Below are 6000 nucleotides of genomic sequence, written 5' to 3' on the forward strand. Positions count from 1 at the left end.
AAAGTACTGGGATTACAGGAGTTAGCCACCATACCTAGCCAGAATAAAAAGCTTAAAAAAATAAAGCCTGAGATAAGTGCCTCTCCCATGTACCTCCTTAGGCGACTGTCCCTGTCCGCCCCCGCCCTACAGCACTTATCGCGCTGCCTCGTCAGTGTAGAGTTTTTCAAGGGCTGAGATTGAACTGTGTTTTGTTCATTTTTGTACACCAGCCCCTAGCACAGTGATTGGCACAGAGTAAATTCTCAACATATTTTTGTTGAATGATTGAATGAAAATCCTGCCAGGTTACATTAGTTAGCAGAAAAGAAGCAAATCACTGAAAATACATGTCAAAAAAAAAACAACGCATATTGTTTCGCCTTATGTAGAGCTGTGCTGCATTTGCTCCCGGAATCCTCTGTAAAGGTCACTGTGTCCCAAGAAAGATTCAGTGTCACATGAGAGAATCCATTTAAATCGTTAAGAAGAAAGCAGATTTAGACACTGGAACTCTGCCGTGTATAGGGGAGAAGGGTGAATGGGTATGTGATCCAAAGGTGTTGAAAATAGAGAGTCATTCATTCGATCACCAAATATCAGTTCATTGTCTAAGCTTCAGCTTTGCCTGCAACGCTGGAGACTACTTCTCCAAAGTAGTTACTTGCATGAGATTATATGAATGGAAGCCTGTGTATACTGGCCACATGAATGAGGCAGAAGTGGGTTTTGGGAGGGTGGGGAAGGGTGTTGCTTGTTTTGTGCAGGGATACCTCAAAAGAAAGGGGAGAGAACAGGGAAGTGGGCGGGATGGTGAGATATCTAGGCCCCACCCCAATGGGACTAAAGGGGTAACTCAGGGCTGGAGGCTAAAGAGCTGACTTTGTAGGACCCGGGGTGTCAGTCTAGTGACAGTCTGAGGCAACCCCAGGGACCTCAGGAGTTGAGAATGAGCCCTTCTCTGCTCCACTGCCCACACACATCTGCTCAGACCCAGTACTGCTTTAACATTCTGAGATCTCTGGGTGACCACCAGCAGCAGGTGGCAGGGAGAAAGGAATACCGCCTGGGTTTTCTGGCCTGAACAATGGGATAAACAGGGATGAACATTCACAGGCACGAGAAATAGAGTGGGAAGAGCAACCTCAAAGGAGACACAGTGTGTTCACTTAGCAAGGTTGTTCACCAGAGAAGCTTCTTTCATGTAAGTGAGAGAGAAGCTTGAGAAAACCAAAAGAGGGGCTCACCTGGTTCCCCTAACAAGCTTTCAGTTCTCGTTATCCTCAGAAGCAGGACCGGGCGCGGTGGCTCACACCTGTAATCCCAGCACTTTGGGAGGCTGAAGCAGGTGGATCACCTGCGGTCAGGAGTTCAAGACCAGCCTGGCCAACATGGTGAAACTCCATCTCTAATAAAAATACAAAAATTAGCTGGGCGTGGTAGCGGGCACCTGTAATCCCAGTTACTTAGGAGGCTGAGACAGGAGAATTGCTTGAGCCCCGGGAGGCGGAGGTTGCAGTGTGCCAAGATTGCGCCACTGCATCCCAGCCTGGACAAGAGAACAAGACTCTGTCTCAAAAAAATAAAGAAAGAAATAAGAAGCAGGACCAGAGGTTGGAGCTCTAAACAGAATCAGAAAATCAAAGTGGGTTTCAGAGTCAGGACAGCCACTGCGTGAAGGGAATACAGCCGCATCATGGCAAGATCAAAATTTCTGAGGCTGACAATAAGAAAGGTGATGTAGGCTGGGTATGATGGCTCACGCCTGTAATCCTAGCATTTTGGGAGGCCGAGGCAGGCAGATCACCTGAGGTCAGGAATTCAAGGCCAGCCTGGCCAAGATGGCGAAACCCCATCTCTACTAAAAATACAAAAATTAGCTGGGCAAGATGGCACACGCCTGTAATCCCAGCTACTCAGGAGGCTGAGGAATGAGAATCACTTGAACCTGGGAGGCTGAGGTTGCAGTGAGCCAAGATCGTGCCACTGCACACCAACCTGGGCGACAGAACGAGATTCCGTCTCAAAAAAAAAAAAAAAACTGTGATGGCGTTCTTTGATGGCACATCCCTGACCCAGACTGGTAAAACTCACCTACTGATGACCTTGTGTTCAGTCTTACTCATTTCTCTATGCCAGGTCCCTAGCACAGTGTCTAATGCAAAGGAGGTGCCGAGTCAATGTTTAAAAAATCAATGAAAGAGATGAATGCACTTGGAATGGCGTTGATTTTTGCTTTGCCTCCAAGCTAGAACAAATAATTGAGCTCACTCATATCCATGTTATCATTACTATCCAGGCTACTGTGTTAATATTTAATAACTCCCTTATTCTCCCAAACTTCAGGGAAATTGAAGCTTCAGTAATGAGGGAAATTTTCACTTCATTGTTTTCTGTGGGAAGTCAACCACAGCTCACATCTGGTGCCCTCCATGAAGTCTTGGTCATTAATGGGATTTTGTACATTTTCTTCTCTCTGCTAAATCCAGACCTTGGAGAAAGAGACCCTCCCCATCTTTCCATTAAGAGGAAGTTTAATTGCATCTAGACTCTGGTTGGTTAGGGCTTGATTTTAGGTGGGCAAAGCAGACTTCAGCGAAATAAGCAGAGCCAAGAGAGGCTCCTGTTGTTTGGGTCAGGCTGTTTTTAGCAGTGAGGAAAGACCCTGGGGCTTGAAGGAGGATTGATCACTAGGTGTGAACTACACGTTGGAGATTTCATCTGCCTGGGACCTAGCAGATGTGCCTATGAGGTCTTCTTTGCCAGCTACCCCATCCTGTCTTCCAGAGACTGCTGCATCCAGAGATCTCTTGTCCCCTTTTGCTCCCTGGACCTTACTTGCTCATCTAGCTCCCAGCCATGTTCCTTCCACTCCCATCCAGGGTTATTGACTTCAACTCTATGAGCAGTAACAGACTGGTGCCTTTCAAGCAATAGCCATTCATTCCACAAACATTTATTGAACCCTCAATATGTATCTAGCACTGTTCTAGGCATTGGGAATATAGCAGTAAGTAAGATAGGCAAAATCCCTAACCTCATACAGCTTATATTCCAATGGGGAGAATGATAAATATATATATACACACATTTTTTTTTTTTTTTTTTTTTTTTTTTTGAGATAGAGTCTCACTCTGTCACCCAGGCTGGAGTGCAGCGGTACAATCTTGGCTCACTGCAACCTCTACCTCCCGGGATCAAGAGATTCTCCCACCTCAGCCTCCCAACTAGCTGGGATTATAGGCCTTTTTATATTTTTAGTAGAGACAGTTTCACTATGTTGACCTTGCTGGTCTCAAACTCCTGACCCCAAATGATTCACCCACCTCAGCCTCCCAAAGTGTTGGGATTACAGGTGTGAGCCACTGCGCCCAGCCAAAAAGGAATGCTATGTTCTTGCTAAACAAATGAACACGTGCAGAATTTCTGAAACAGGATGCACAGAGTGTCCACCTCTAAGAGAGGATGCTTCACTCCAACACTCCCCTCTCTAAACAGCAACTCTCAACAGGCAAAGCCGGAAGCAGGGCAGCCGCTCTAACAATAAGCACCACAACAGTGGCTGACTTTAATCACATGCCCTACTCTGTTAGTCCTCAGAACAGTGTAATGACCACTAGCATTAGACCGTTTTGCAGAGGAGGAAACAGAGGCTAAGAGAGATTTAACAACTTGGCCGGGTTCACATAGCTATGCTTTGGCAGCACTGGAATTGTAACATGGTGACACCCTACCTCTACTAAAAATACACTTTGCCCGCTGCTACACTGCTACACAGGGACAGAAAAGGAAAACTATCTCAAGAGATAATGCGCAATGCTGAAATGGTGAAGGAAAAGCTTTTGGGGGAGTGAAGGGGAGCAGATGGTCTGATTTGCCCCACCCTAAATAGGGTGTGTGTATATATGTGAGTGTGGACAGAGACACAGATGCACATACACGACCACACACACGCCCTCTGAGCCTTCCAACCAGAATCCACAGGCAGCAACATCTCCTTCTCCATAGCCTTTGTTGATCCTTGTTCCTGAAGCTAGAAAGGGAGGAGGGCCCGGAGATGAGTGTCTGAATGGCATGTCCTGGGGACAGCCATTAGTGACATTTGTAAGAGCAGGGCTACAGTTATTTCAAGCAACTATCATTTTCCTTCCAGGATAATCTAAGATGCGATTTTTACTAATGAAAACTAACACGGAGCATCTATTATGTCCCAGTCACTGTGTTGGGCCCATTTAAATATGAATTATATATTGTCTCTCACTTTAAAAGGCTTAAGAGAGCCTGCCAACCTCTGACTCCAACCTATTTAGCCATATTGCTTGTACTTGTGCTTAATTTATAAATTAAATTGGAATTTCAAGGTCCCTGCTGATTGGCAAGTGGAATTACTAAATTGTATTTAACCTAAGTGAAGTTGAACATCTCACGACTTCTGAATGGCAGGGAGAAGATCAAGGAGAAGTGGACCAAGGGGCTGGCTCTTGAAATATACCCACCCTCACCTTCGGGAAACCTTGTCTGTGGAACTGGGTGGGAGTTCTGGCCCCTCCTTCCACTAGTTGTCACAACTGGAATGGTTAAAAGCAACGATTCCCACCAGAACAGCTAAAATTTGAAAACTGACGATAGCTCGAGGAGCACCAGGAACTGTCATGTGCTGCTGCTGAGAGTGTAAGGTGGTACAGCTACTCTGGACAAATCTTTGACAGTATTCACTACACCGGACACACATATACCTTATCAGCCAGCAATTCCACGCCCAGGTATATAAGTAAAGTTTGTGCACATGTGCATTAAAAGACATGTATAAGAAGGTTCATCATAACACTTTTGGTCACAACCAAAACTGAAAACAACCCACATGTCCAGCAAGAGTGGGATGGATAATAACACTGTGGTGTATTTACACAAGGGAGTACTCTAAGCAAGAAGGATAAATGGACTGCGCGCAGCGGCTCACAGCTGTAATCCCAGCACTTTGGGAGGCTGAGGTGGGCGGATCATTTGAGGTCAGGAGTTCGAGACCAGCCTGGCCGACATGGCGAAACCCCATCTCTACTAAAAATACAAAAAAAATTAGCTGGGCATGGTGGCCCATGCCTGTAATCCCAGCTACTGGGGGAGGCTGAAGCAGGAGAATCACTTGGACCTGGGAGACAGAGGTTGCAGTAAGCCGAGATGGCATCACTGCACTCCAGCCTGGGTGACAGAGCAAGACTCTGTCTCAAAAAAAAAAAGAAGGATACATCGTCTACAACCACATGCTACTCTGTGCACAGCTTTCCTAAGCATCATGTTCAGTAAAAAAGCCAGATAGGAGAAAAACACAGCGGCATGAATCCTTTACATAGCCATTTATACAAAGTTCAAAAACAGGCAAAAGTCATCTATGTTGCTTTTAAAAGCCAGGATAGAGGTCACCTTCGAGAAAGCCAAAGAAGATAGATTGGGAGGGTTAGGTCCGAATTTCCGGGATGCTGGTAATGTTAACATTTCTTGGCTTGGATGGCTGTTACATGGGTGTGTTCACTTTGTGATAATTTATTAATCTATAAGCTTATGACTTTTAAACTGTTGTGTAAATATATTCCTCCAGTAAATTTTTTAAAAAATAATTAGGCTACATCCCAAAAGACAAGGGATAGAGATGTAACTTAAAAAGACAGATATGGTCACAGGCCCAGGGGCAAGAGGAGGTGAGGTTTGCTTCCCAGGACGCCCAGTCTCCCAATATTTACCAAAGAGACTTGTGAAAAAGGCCAGGAATGGAAAAAGGGGTGTCAGGGCCTTTGAGGTGGGTGGGCCAACTACCCAGAACTGCCTTGGCCACACTGCAGGACTCTAGGCCTGTAAGCAAGGTTTCTGAGAGGACTGCTCTCCCATCCCTTGCCCTCACTCACATCCCCAAAAGCAATTTTTGCCGCTGGGCCAATGCTAATTTTCTTTCTGAGATGATCATCAGATAAGTTAGATGCTTCATATGGCCTCCATTCTTCTACAAAGAAAGGTCAATACTAGTCA

This window comes from Macaca mulatta, chromosome 1 (genome assembly GCF_049350105.2).
Source record: "Macaca mulatta isolate MMU2019108-1 chromosome 1, T2T-MMU8v2.0, whole genome shotgun sequence".
NCBI classification, from domain to species: Eukaryota; Metazoa; Chordata; class Mammalia; order Primates; family Cercopithecidae; genus Macaca; species Macaca mulatta.